Source organism: Salvelinus sp. IW2-2015, linkage group LG15 (genome assembly GCF_002910315.2).
Source record: "Salvelinus sp. IW2-2015 linkage group LG15, ASM291031v2, whole genome shotgun sequence".
NCBI lineage: Eukaryota > Metazoa > Chordata > Actinopteri > Salmoniformes > Salmonidae > Salvelinus > Salvelinus sp. IW2-2015.
Window position 1 is genome coordinate 36,100,958 of NC_036855.1, and position 12,777 is coordinate 36,113,734.

A 12,777-nucleotide genomic window follows, 5' to 3' on the forward strand; every position below is an offset into this window, starting at 1 on the left:
AAAGAAACAGCTTTCATCAATAATATGGAACAATAAAATTGAATGTAGCAACACGATGTTTGATGTTGAACAGCGACTCATCAAAACTTTTTGCTAGTCCCAGTCTGCTAGATTCATCCCCCGAAAAGCATTGAGAAAACATCTAAAATGAAATTCATTTTTATAATAGGCAGACGATTGCATGCATAATTATATTATATACACGCACTCACCTAATACTATGTTGTCAGCTGGAAAAATGCGTGAGTGGTGTCGACTTCTTAAAATGTGTTCATCTGACAGAACCAGGACAGACACAACTGGTCCGCATTTTAACTCCACGATGTAGCCTGCCCCCTCAACGGACGATGTAGCCTTAATAAATAAAACAATCTAATGTTAACATTACCATACTTCAAGCTATGAGTGATCACTACTAACAGCTATTAATTTAGATGTATTCCTCTATACGACCAAATTGACACTATCGCTATATTATTTCGTCTGGGATAAAAAACAAGTACGACAGGGATTCTTAGAGATACAGTCAGCTCCGTGCTCTCCCAACAGTCAAGCGTGAGAATAAGCGCCCCCGTCCGGAAAATGTTCACGAAATTTCTCCGCGAAATCAAGAGGGTGAGATACATTTGAAATCGTCAGCATTTCTAGAGATAACAAGCAGTGTGTTTTGTAAATGTGTTCATGTTATGTTCATACCTATGAATTGAATTGTAGCCTATAATTTCCAATCTCATCACGGACAATTATAGCTATTTAGCAACTTTTCAACTACTTACTACTGCTACTTAGCATGTTAGCTAACCCTTCCCCTAACCCTTTCAGCTAACCCTTCTCCCAACCCTAACCTTTTAACCTAACTCCTAAATTTAACCCTAACCCCTAGCCTAGCTAATGTTAGCCACCTAGCTAGAATTATTAAACATAAAGAACGTTTTGCAAATTCGTATCATATTGTACGTTTAGCAAATTCGTATCATATTGTACGTTTTGCAAATTCTTAAATATACTACGAATTGTAATTTTTTACATATCATACGAAATGGGTGATGGACATCTACAAATTAATACCTACCATACGAAACATGTCATACTAAATGGAGTGTCTCGGATTTATGTACAGAATAATACGAAATGCTCTGAGTATAGCTTGAGTATAGCTGCAGGCCTTACACAAGTTCAGATTTCATTCACAAAATGCCTTATGAACTAACACTCAGACTTGATTCTGTCTGAAATTATACCCCAAGTCTGTAGCTTGACAGCACTAGTACCTATTTCTACCATCCTTCAATAACTGTTTGAATAAGTCAGGATGTTCACTGGCATCAAATACAATGTTTTTGGATCACTAGAAAGAAAAGAGATGGATATATTCCCGTGGGTGAAATCATGGGACATCACAACATTACAAACTACTGGCGTCTATGGAGTCAGACTACTAGAAGAGAAGAACAACGCCTTTTATATTCAAACTACAGAAGCACTTGAAAGAGAAATATACCACTAAATATACCAAATACATTTACATATTCAATTTATTTAACAAAACAAACTATGACAAATTACATAATTACAGCAACACAATGAACACATCACAACACATCACAGGAACTGAATGGCTAATGAGAGTGGATTATGGTTGTACACTCTTAGGAAAAAAGGTAATAAGTAGAACATATAGTCAACTTGTAAGCGGTGCGTAACAGGCAGCAGGGAAGTCAGGCGCAGGAGAGCAGAAATGGGTAACAGTCGGAGCACTTTAACCTCTTATGCAAGGGGGCAGTATTTTCACGTCCGGATGAAAAGCGTGCCCGTAGTAAACTCCCTGTTACTCAGGCCCAGAAGCTAGAATATGCATATAATTAGTAGATTTGGATAGAAAACACTCTAAAGTTTCCAAAACTGTTAAAATAATGTCTGTGAGTATAACAGAACTCATATGGCAGGCAAAAACCTGAGGAAAATCCAACCAGGAAGTGGGAAATCTGAGGTTTGTAGTTTTTCACGTGATTGCCTATCCAATATACAGTGTCTATGGGGTCAGATTGCACTTCCTAAGGCTTCCACTAGATGTCAACAGTCTTTAGAATGTTGTTTCAGGCCTCTACTATGAAAGGGGAGCGAATAAGAGCTGTTTGAACCAGGGGTCTGGCAGAAAGCCTTGAGTTTAGTCACGCGAGCGGCCGTGAGCACGAGCTCCGTTCCCTTTAATTTCTAATGACAAAGGATTTGTCCGGTTGGAATATTATTGAAGATTTATGATAAAAACATCCTAAAGATTGATTATATACATCGTTTGACATGTTTCTACAAACTGTAATGGAACTTTTTTGACTTTTCGTCTGGACTTAGTGCTCGCGCCTTGTGCATTTGGATTACTGGACTAAACGCGCGAACAAAAAGGAGGTATTTGGACATAAATTATGGACTTTATCGAACAAAACAAACATTTATTGTGGAACTGGGATTCCTGGGAGTGCATTCCGATGAAGATCATCAAAGGTAAGTGAATATTTATAATGCTATTTCTGACTTTTGTTGACTCCACAACATGGCGGGTATCTGTATGGTGGCTGAGCGCTGTACTCAGATTATCGCATGGTGTGCTTTTGCCGTAAAGCTTTGTTGAAATCTGACACAGCGGTTGCATTATGTCTTTAATTCTATGCATAACACTTGTATCTTTCATCAACRTTTGTGATGAGTATTCCTGTAAATTGATGTGGCTCTCTCCAAAATCACCGGATATTTTGGAGGCAAAACATTACTGAACATAACGCGCCAATGTAAACTGAGATTTTGGGAWATAAATATGAACTTTATCGAACAAAACATACATGTATTGTGTAACATGAAGTCRTGTGAGTGCCATCTGATGAAGATCATCAAAGGTTAGTGATTAATTTTATCTCTATTTCTGCTTTTTGTGACTCCTCTCTTTGGCTGGAAAATGGCTGTGTTTTTTGTGACTAGGCGCTGACCTAACATAATCGCATGGTATGCTTTCGTCGTAAAGCCTTTTTGAAATCGGACACTGTGGTTGGATTAACAACAAGTGTATCTTTAAAATGGTGTATAATACTTGTATGTTTGAGGAATTCTTAATTATGAGATTTCTGTTGTTTGAATTTGGCGCCCGTTAACGCGATTTCAACCATATTAATGATGCAAAAACAAACGGCACCCAGAACAGCAAAATACGGGTTGAAACAACCCGTCGCCAACCAGTCAGAAATGCACAAAACACTTACAACAAACAATACCACACACAGACATGGGGGGAACAGAGGRTTATATACACGTCAAATAAGGAGGGAATGTAAACCAGGTGTGTGGGAAAACAAGACAAAACATGGCGATGGCTAGAAAACCGGCAACGTCGACCGCCAAATGCCACCCGAACAAAGAGAGGAACCGACTTCAGCGGAAGTCGTGACACTACTTCTGCTTGTCCACATAGGGGAACCACATTTGGTGCTAGGTAGAAACCTTTGCAGATGTTTCTACCTACAATATACAACAATAAGATCAGTCAAATCACTGTGTTTGTGTGTGTGTCAAATCAAATCAAATTTCTATTGGTCACATACACGTGTTTAGCAGATGTTATTGCAGGTGTACATTTACATTTACATTTAAGTCATTTAGCTGACGCTCTTATCCAGAGCGACTTACAAATTGGAAAGTTCATACATATTCATATTCATATTCATGTAGCGAAATTCTTGTGTTTCTAGCTCCGACAGTGCAGTAATATCTAACAAGTAATATCTAACAATTTCACAGCATGTACCCAATACACACAAATCTAAGTAAAGGACTGTAATTAAGAATATAGAAATATATGGACGAGCAATGTCAGGGTAGTATAGACTAAGATACAGTAGAATAGTATAGTATATAGATATGAGATGAGTAATGCAAGATATGTAAACATTATTAAAGTGACTAATGTTCCATTTATTAAAGTGGCCAGTGAGCTCAAGTCTATGTATATAGGCAGCAGTTTTTTTTATTTTTTTTATTTCACCTTTATTTAACCAGGTAGGCTAGTTGAGAACAAGTTCTCATTTGCAACTGCGACCTGGCCAAGATAAAGCATAGCAGTGTGAACAGACAACAACACAGAGTTACACATGGAGTAAACAATAAACAAGTCAATAACATAGTAGGGGGRAAAAAGAAAAAAAWGAGAATCTATATACAATGTGTGCAAAAGGCATGAGGAGGTAGGCAATAAATAGGCCATAGGAGCGAATAATTACAATTTAGCAGATTAACACTGGGGTGATAAATCATCAGATGATCATGCGCAAATAGAGATACTGGTGTGCAAAAGAGCAGAAAAGTAAATAAATGAAAACAGTGTAATGGGAGATGAGTAAGGTAAATGGGTGGGCTATATACCGATGGACTATGTACAGCTGCAGCGATCGTTACCTGCTCAGATAGCAGATGTTAAATTGTTGAGGGAGATAAAAGTCTCCAACTTCAGAGATTTTGCAATTCGTTCCAGTCGCAGGCAGCAGAGAACTGGAAGGAAAGGCGGCCAAATGAGGTTTTGCGTTTAGGGATGATCAGTGAGATACACCTGCTGGAGCGCGTACTACGGGTGGGTGTTGCCATCGTGACCAGTGAACTGAGATAAGGCGGCGCTTACCTAGCATAGCCTTGTAGATGACCTGGAGCCAGTGGGTCTGACGATGAACATGCAGCGAGGGCCAGCCGACTAGAGCAACAGGTCGCAGTGGGGGTGGTATAAGGTGCTTTAGTAACAAAACGGATGCACGTGATAAACTGCATCCAGTTTGCTGAGTAGAGTATTGGAAACGTATTTTGTAGAGACATCGCCGAAGTCGAGGATCGGTAGGATAGTCAGTTTTACTAGAGGGTAAGTTTGGCGGCGTGAGTGAGGGAGGCTTTGTGCGTAAGCTAAGACTATACTCGCTCATTTGATTTTGGATTGGAGATGTTTAGTATGAGTCTGGAAGGAGAGTTTGCAGTCTAGCCAGACACACTACGTACGTACATGATGTCCACATATTTCTAGTCGGAACCATCCAGGGTGGTGATGCTAGTCGGGCGTGCGGTGCAGGCAGCGACCGTTGAAAAGCATGCATTTGGTTTACCAGCGTTTAAGAGCAGTTGGAGCCACGGAAGGAGTGTTGTATGGCATTGAAGCTCGTTTGGAGTTAGATACACAGTGTCAAGGAAGGCCAGAAGTATACAGAATGGTTCGTCTGGCGTAGAGGTGGATCAGGGAATCGCCCGCGAGCAAGAGCAACATCATTGAATATACAGAGAAAAGAGTCGGCCCGAGAATTGAACCCTGTGTACCCCCCATAGAGACTGCCAGAAGACCGGACAACATGCCCTCCGATGTGTAGCACACTGAACCTCGTCTGCGAAGTAGTTGGTGAACCAGGCAAGCAGTCATTAGAAAAAACCGAGGCTACTGAGTCTGCCGATAAGAATATGGTGATTGACAGAGTCGAAAGCCTTGGCCAGGTCGATGAAGACGGCTGCACAGTACTGTCTTTTTATCAATGGCGTTATGATATCGTTTAGTACCTTGAGCTGGCTGAGGTGCACCCGTGACCGGCTCGGAAACCGGATTGCACACGGAGAAGGTACGGTGGATTCGACGATGGTCAGCGATCTGTTTGTTGACTTGGCTTTCGAAGACCTTAGATAGGCAGGCAGGATGGATATAGGTCTGTAACAGTTTGGGCCAGTGGTGTCTCCCCCTTTGAAGAGGGGGATGACCGCGGCAGCTTTCCAATCCTTGGGGATCTCAGATATACGAAGGAGAGGTTGAACAGGCTGGAGATAGGGGGTGCGACAATGGCGGCGGACGTTTCAGAAATGAGGGTCCAGATTGTCAAGCCCAGCTGATTTGTATGGGTCCAGGTTTTGCAGCTCTCCGAACACTGCTATCTGGATTTGGGTAAAGGAGAAGCTGGGGAGGCGTTGGGGGATAGCAGCGGGGGGGGGGGGGGGGGGCGGAGCTGTTGGCCAGGGTTGGAGTAGCCAGGAGGAAGGCATGCCAGCCGTTGAGAAATGCTTGTGAAGTCTTCGATTATCACGGATTTATCGTGGGTGACCGTGTTACCTAGCCTCAGTGCAGTGGGCAGCTGGAGGAGGTGCTCTTGTCTCCCATGGACTTTACAGTGTCCCAGAACTTTTTGGAGTCTGGAGTGAACCAAGGGCTATATCTGTTCTTAGTTCTGCATTTTTTGAACGGAGCATGCTTGTCTAGAATGGTGAGGAGAGATGTAACTTTCTAAAGACATGATCTCAGCATCCTGCACACTGACGGGATGAGGTCAATATCCTTCCAGGATACCCGGGCCAGGTCGATTAGAAAGGCCTGCTCGCAGAAGTGTTTTAGGGAGCGTTTGACAGTGATGAGGGGTGGTCGTTTGACCGCGGACCCGTAGCGGATACAGGCAATGAGGCAGTGATCGCTGAGATCCTGATTGAAGACAGCAGAGGTGTCTTTTGATGTGCTATTGATGGCTATTTAACAATCTGATGGCTTTGAGATAGAAGCTGTTTTTCAATCTCTCTGTCCCAGATTTGATGGCCCTGTACTGACCTCGCCTTCTGGATGATAGAGGGGTGAACAGGCAGTGGCTCGGGTGGTTGTTGTCCTTGACAATCATTTTGGCATTCCTGTGAAATTGGGTGCTGTAGGTGTCCTGGAGGGCAGGTAGTTTGGCCCCGGTGATGCGTTGGGCAGACCCTCTGCAGAGCCCTGTGGTTGCGGGCAGTGCAGTTGCCGTACCAAGCAGTGATACAGCCCGATAGGATGCTCTCAACTGTGCATCTGTAAAGGTTTGTGAGGGTTTTAGGTGCAAAGACACATTTCTTCAGCCCCCTGAGGTTGAAGAGGCACTGTTAYGCCTTCTTCACCACACTGTCTGTGTGGGTGGAACATTTAAGTTTGTCAGTAATATGTACGCTGAAGAACTTGAAGCTTTCCATCTTCTCCACTGCGATCCCATCGATGTGGATAGGGGGTTGCTCCCTCTGCTGTTTCCTGAAGTCCACGATCATCACCTTTGTTTTGTTGACATTGTGTGAGAGGTTTTTTTCCTGGCACCACACTCCCAGAGCCTTCACCTCCTCCATTTAGGCTGTCTCGTCATTGCTGGTAATCAAGCTTACTACTGTTGTGTCGTCTGCAAACTTGATGATTGAGTTGGAGGCGTGCTTGGCCACGCAGTCATGGGTGAACAGGGAGTACAGGAGGCGGCTGAGAACGCAACCTTGTGGGGCCCCAGTGTTGAGGATCAGCGAAGTGGAGGTGTTGTTTCCTACCTTCACCACCTGGGGGCGGCCCATCAGGAAGTCCAGGACCCAGTTGCAAAGGGCGGGGTTCAGACCCAGGGCCTCGAGCTTAATGATGAGCTCGGGAGGGTACTATGGTTTTGAATGCTGAGCTATAGTCAATGAACAGCATTCTTACATAGGAATGCCTCTTCAACCTCAGGAGGCTGAAAAAATGTGGCTTGTCACCAAAAACCCAAAACCATAGTACCCTCCAAAACCCTTTTCTTTAAGAGGTCCTCCTGTTCTCCACTCATTACCTGTTAACTGCACCTGTTTGAACTCGTTACCTGTATAAAAAGACACACTCAATCAAACAGACTCCAACCTCTTCACAATGGCCAAGACCAGAGAGCTGTGTAAGGACATCAGGGGTAAAATTGTAGACCTGCACAAGGCTGGGATGGGCTACAGGACAATAGGCAAGCAGCTTGGTGAGAAGGCAACAACTGTTGGCGCAATTATTAGAAAATGGAAGAAGTTCAAGATGACGGTCTGATGTGTTTTCCGATTAGTAAAGGCCATGCTCGCAGCAGTGTTGTCCTGGTAGGGAGGGTTTTGTTTCGGGAGCGTCTGTGTTGTACTTCAGGCACGTCGGATCGACCCGCCTGGTGGTGGGGTTTCCTCCGTTGACCCGGCACACTGTGGCTCCGTAGCGGTACGAGGGCGGCAATGGGCAGTGATCGCTTCCGGGAGATGCCTGGGATCTTTCGCTCTTGTTTGCAGAGCGAGAGGTGGTTTTTGATGTCTGGGCCTTTTGGCGGCGGGTTCTTCTTGGGCTGAGAATGGTCCCTTTATTTCACTTGTACACTAACGGTTGGCTCAGATGGCTTTGCGGCCGATATGCAGTGCCATTCGTTTTTACATGGACAGCCTGTTGGGTTGTTTTGCTTTTTTCCCTGCTCCCTGTGTGTTCATATCTTCTTCGTCTCCGTTGCTGGCGTTCTCCCCAGCGCCCAACACGCATTCCGAAGTGGTCGCCACTGGGCGGGCCTTGTACTTGGACACTCTTTCCTTTTCTATAACTCGGTCTCCCTCTACGAGCCTTTCCTTCTGGGGAATGCCGTGGATGTTAGATGCCATCCGTGGGTTGGAGACCAAGTTGTTTCTTGGTCCAATCTTTTGACCGTGTGGGTTGTCATCGGTAGGGTTTTGTCCTTGCTTCCCTATCTTTTGGGAACTGACAATCACGTCTAGTTGGTAACAATTTAGTACTCTGTGTGCGAGAACACAATGTTGCTTCAGATATCTTCACAAAGCACTCCTTGACAGGGTACTGTGTTTCCACATTGGCACATATTCGATGAACTGATATATGGTTTAAAAGATAATAATCTTCGTATGGATGTTTCTATAAAATGTATGAATGTCATGATTCAAGCAAGGGACGGATAGTATCTAAGGGCAGTCCTTGTCTATAGTTGAGAAGTTGCGTTTTTGAGGGCTGCACTTCTGAGGTCCTCCCTTTGGTTTGGACGACGTGGGCGACAAAGTGAAGGGCGGTGGTGCGGATGCCATGGGCTTTTTTAAGGTTGAGATTACGGTAGATCATTTCCATTTCATTTGTGTGTTGAACATCCAGGGAGACACGGCAGGTGGCGTTACATCTCTGGAGAGCCTCTGTGGTGTTGCGGGTCGTGAGTATGGTTTGCCTGTACGCTTTCTCAATAATGTAAGCAGTCTGGGTGATAAACAGCCCTGTTAGGTGATTGCTCTTCGCTATTTCGTTTTGTTGGTTTTTTTATTTTTTTCTTATATGAATAAATAGACAATCCGACTGTCGACATCGGAATCCATACAGCGCTTCACTAGGCATACTGGAGCACCGGCGCTCTGGTTCCAGACTCCCGAGCACGTTTGTATGAATTTCGCCTGGACCAGACAGAGCTTTTGTTTAACTGCCTATTCCCCGGTTTGTAGGAAAACTGTGATTGTTTTCGTATGCACATAGTAATTATAACTATGTCATAGTTGACTAGCGAAAAGAAGTTGGCGTAGCGAGGCTTTGGTTATGAGGTTGGAAAGCTGATATTAATTGTCCATTTGGATTGAATACCAAGGCAAGGGTGCAAACAAGACACCTACTACGAGCCCTTTCGTCCCGTCTGTTTGCCGCAGCTCCATCTGTCGAGGGCCTATTGAAGAGGGCTTCAGGCTGCTTTACGACCTTAGTGTCAATCTTGTTTTTTTTCCGCAGTCTGCGGCTGATCCCCTGTTTTGCTGCAGACACAACGGCTCGTGCATCTGCGAAGGTGTTAGCGTGGTCAGGGTGTGTTGGGCTGCTGTTTCGGACTATGCCGGGTTTGGAGCGTTCATGTTTTGTCCGGTTTGTGCATTATTGTCTTATTTGTCTAGTGGGTGTGTTGGTAGTGGCTTTTGTGGCATGCATTGCCTAATGTCGGGTGGTATAACTATTTTTTTAGATAGTTTTGTCACAGTATATTGTTTCTATGCTGTTACCGTTCGATTTAACCGAATGCTACTATATGGCACTAAGAAAATTGACGATTTCCATCTTCTTCCACTGCGATCGTACCAGTTGTTTTGTTGGAGGCAAGTATTATTCTGATGGGTTTTTTTTTGGTTATTCTTGTAACCTTCACCACGCTAGGGTCTATTATGCTTTGTTTCAGTGGTTGTCCCTCTGCTGTTGGTTGGGGTATTGCAGGTATATGCCTGAAGTCCACCGCATCCGGTTGTTCATACAGCTCTTTTTTTCCCGTGGGTTTGGGTTTATCTGCCTTCCTCCTTAACCCCTGGTGGTTTCACGGTGGTGTCAGGGAGCCATCCGCGTAAGTCAATTATGATGCGGCTTTGAATTGAAGGGGGTCATGAGAAGGAGAAGGAGTTAAGGATTTTGGAAAGATTTTATGTTAGGTGTAGTTTGTTAGGATCGTTATTGAGATTGTGATTTGCCAAATGGGTTGTTTCTTTTTTCAATTATTCATAAACCATTGGTGATGGCAAGAGGGGCGAGTTTGTTTTACTTTTGTGACATGTACTTTGCGATTTCCCAGGAGCCTATTTGGTTCAACCTATAACACCTCACTCTTCCATTTAGGCTGTCATCGTACATTAGTGGTTAATTATTTTCCAAGCACCTCTTTCTCCTTACTTGGACTGTTTGTTCGTATGCAAACTTGATGATCTCGGCTGACAGTCTGGTATGGCGTGGCGCTCTTAGGTTCGTCTTTGGCCACGTTTCAGTGGGTGTTGTTGGGTCGGGAAGGGGCCTTGGGTCATGGAGGCGTCAAGGCAGTAGCCGGCGGTTTCTGAGTTATATTTGGAGCCAACCTGTCGGTGGGCATAGCCTTTGTGGGGCCCCAGTGGTTGAGGATCAGCGAGGGATTGGTCGCCTCCGCGAGGTGTTGTCTTCACCACTGTACATTGTATTCCCTAGGTAATGTTGCACATTACCACCTGGGGGCGGCCATCGTTAACGGTCTGAAGTTCCATGGCCCCAGTTCATCTCAGTTTTGGGTTTTTGTTATTCTTAAAAAGGGCTCGGTGACGAACCACTATATAGGTTAAGTACCAGGGCCTCGAGCTTATGATCGGGGATCCAGGTTGCCCAGGGAGGGTTACTATGCAGTTTTTGAATGCCTGGCAGCTATAGGTCAATCGAACCAAGCATTCGATTACATAGGCAATGCTCTCTTCACCCAAACCTCCAGGAGCCGGCTGGTCAAAACTGTGGCTTGGTCACCAAAACCCCACAACAATAAGTTACCCCTCCAAAACCCTTCATTATCCCTTTAAGATCCCGAGGTTTCTACCTGTTTCTCCTCTCACTTGACTCTGTTAAGGACACCATTGGTCGGTTCCCTGCCGCCTGTATTGGGTGGCGCCGGATCCCCGGGCGGGGCTGTTTCTTTTCCTTTTACCGTCCCCTCGTGTCCTTCCTGGCTTCCTCTACGTTGCTCTTTTTGGCCCCGCCCGCAGACTCGCTACTGGGCCATCTTGGCTATTCTGCCTGTTAACTGCACCTGTTTGAACTCGTTACCTGTATAAAAAGACACCTCAATCAAACAGACTCCAACCTCTTCACAATGGCCAAGACCAGAGAGCTGTGTAAGGACATCAGGGGTAAAATTGTAGACCTGCACAAGGCTGGGATGGGCTACAGGACAATAGGCAAGCAGCTTGTGAGAAGGCAACAACTGTTGGCGCAATTATTAGAAAATGGAAGAAGTTCAAGATGACGGTCAATCACCCTCGGTCTGGGGCTCCATGCAAGATCTCACCTCGTGGGGCATCAATGATCATGAGGAAGGTGAGGGATCAGCCAGAACTTCACAGCAGGACCTGATCAATGACCTGAAGAGAGCTGGGACCACAGTCTCAAAGAAAACCATTAGTAACACACTACGCCGTCATGGATTAAAATCCTGCAGCGCACGCAAGGTCCCCTGCCCAAGCCAGCACATGTCCAGGCCCGTCTGAAGTTTGCCAATGACCATCTGGATGATCCAGAGGAGGAATGGGAGAAGGTCATGTGGTCTGATGAGACAAAAATAGAGCTTTTTGGTCTAAATCCACTCGCCGTGTTTGGAGGAAGAAAAGGATGAGTACAACCCCAAGAACACCATCCCAACCGTGAAGCATGGAGGTGGAAACATCATTATTTGGGATGCTTTTCTGCAAAGGGGAACAGGACGACTGCACGTATTGAGGGGAGGATGGATGGGGCCATGTATCGCAAGATCTTTCAAGCTGAAGTATTGAAATTCCCCCAGAGATTTTGTTTCTTCTTCTCGGAACAATTTGAGAACGTTACTTTAAATAGAACAATGAGGAAACCCGGTCGAACGTTATGCTGAAGTATTTCAATTCCCACAGGAGAACGTTGTTTCTTAACGTTCTCTGAACTATTTGAGAACATTCCCAATGTCAAACCAGTTGGATAACATTCCTAAAACATTACCAACATTTTTATTAAATGTAACAATGTTGAAGTTTGGAAACGTTCTGTTCAAGCAATGAAATACAAGAAAATAACGTTATTTAGTCAAGTTCCTTAAATGCGCTGAGAATGTTAAAAGCAAGCAATTTCCTGCACCTTTCCCTCCCAGAACGTTGTGGAAGGTTTTATGCAAAATAACCATAGACAACGACATTCTAAGAAATTGGTTCTCAGAAATTATGTGCTAGCTGGGATAGTTACACTGTGAAAACTACAAATCATACTGCAGCCCTTATTGAAAACTAAGAACACTCTCTCTCTTCCAAATACCTACATAAAATACAATTCTCATATATCAATGCATGCATAGACATTTTCCCTATTAATTTGACAATCTAGGCATTTGCTTGCTGGTGTGGAATCTGCCATGCTGCATTTTGCATGCATGCCTCGGCCTGCGTAACTATGGCTGGTAGAAAATGCCTGTAATATCCAAAGTGCTCAGCAGCCGAGGGCAGCAGTCGGTTTTTCTGGCCATGTCC

The 12,777-nt window shown here is 44.6% G+C and overlaps 1 protein-coding gene across 1 annotated transcript in view; it reads right to left on the minus strand.

Moving 5' to 3' along the window:
• LOC111974078 (growth hormone receptor-like) overlaps positions 1 to 517 on the minus strand; it is an 81,010-nt gene extending 80,493 nt beyond the window's left edge. The window contains 1 exon segment of the mRNA XM_024001604.2: positions 213 to 517. The gene's annotated coding sequence lies outside the window, so the exon portion shown is untranslated.
• Between the last annotated feature and the right edge of the window lie 12,260 nt (positions 518 to 12,777).